This window comes from Chaetura pelagica, unplaced genomic scaffold (assembly GCF_000747805.2).
Source record: "Chaetura pelagica isolate M959 unplaced genomic scaffold, ChaPel_1.0 scaffold234, whole genome shotgun sequence".
In the NCBI taxonomy this organism is placed as follows: domain Eukaryota; kingdom Metazoa; phylum Chordata; class Aves; order Apodiformes; family Apodidae; genus Chaetura; species Chaetura pelagica.
In genome coordinates, this window is record NW_009952967.1 from 650,846 (window position 1) to 652,210 (window position 1,365).

The window sequence follows — 1,365 nt, forward strand, 5'->3', positions numbered from 1 at the left end:
AGCAATTAATTAAAACCACCCCCTGGTTTGGGTGATGACCAGGGTTGGGGTCTCCATCTGGACAAGCAACCCAGTCAGATCCCAAAAGCAGCTGGTGCTGCTCCAAGGGTTTTGGGTTGGGAAAGAAAAGGGGATGATCCCAAGGGATGGTTTCTGAACATAAAAGTTGTCCCAGGAGCCAAAAAGGTGGTTGTGAAGGAAGAGAGACCTGAGAGCCTGCATCAAACCCAGTGGAAAGTGGTGATTCCTGGTTGAAGGAGGCTGATCCCTGGTTAAGGAGACCAATTCCAGGTTAAAGAAGATTAATTCCAGGTTAAAGGAGGCCTATTCCTGGTTAAGGAGACCAATTCCAGGTGAAAAAAGACTGATTTCAGGTTAAAAAAGACTGATTCCAGGTTAAAGGAGGGTGATTCCAGGTTAAAGGAGGGAGATTCCTCCTTAAGGAGACCAATTCCAGGTTAAAAAAGACTGATTCCAGGTTAAAGGAGGCCTATTCCTGGTTAAGGAGACCAATTCCAGGTGAAAAAAGACTGATTTCAGGTTAAAAAAGACTGATTCCAGGTTAAAGGAGGGTGATTCCAGGTTAAAGGAGGGAGATTCCTCCTTAAGGAGACCAATTCCAGGTTAAAAAAGACTGATTCCAGGTTAAAGGAGGCTGATTCCAGATTAAAGGAGACCAATTCCAGGTTAAAGAAGACCAACTCCAGGTGAAAGGAGGCATAATCCAGGTTAAAGGAGATTGATTCCTGGTTAAAGGAGGCTGATTCCTAGTTAAAGGAGGCTGACTCCTGGTTAAAGGAGCCCAATTCCAGGTTAAAGGAAGCTGATCCCACATTAAAGGAAGCCAGCTCTTGGTTAAAGGAGGCCTATTCCTGATTAAAGGAAGCTGATTCCTGGTTAAAGGAGACTGATTCCAAGTCAAAGGAGGCCACTCCTGATGAAAGGAGGCCGATTCCAGGTGAGAGGAAGCCGGGAGGGAAGGTGAGGAGGAGCTTGGGAAGAGCTGAACAAAGCCCAGGGGGTGCCAGGCACAAAGGCTTTTCCTCAGCTCTCCCTGGGGGGTTTGCAGGAAGGGGAAAGTCCCCAAACCACCCAAACCCAACCCGGTTTTCCCTCCTGGAGCTGCAGGAGCCGGGCTGGGAGGCAGGGAGCCCAGCCCAGCCCTCCCCCCAAACCCTGCTGCTCAAAACCAAACATCACCACCTGGTCCTGCTGCCTCGACCCTTTTCCTACGAGCAGGACTTCCAGGAGGAGCTTAGGGGGGATTTGCTCCACCTTGTCTCTGCCCCTGTGGATTATTTGGGTCAGCTCCTGCTCCCATCCTGCTCCCACCCCCCCAACACCCCTCCAGGATGGAGCCCTGGG

General features: G+C 50.3%; 1 protein-coding gene across 1 annotated transcript in view; it reads right to left on the reverse strand.

Moving 5' to 3' along the window:
• The window catches only part of ATP13A2 (ATPase type 13A2), a 21,620-nt gene that overhangs the window by 18,587 nt on the left and 1,668 nt on the right, over positions 1-1,365 (reverse strand). The gene's annotated exons all lie outside the window — the stretch shown is intronic.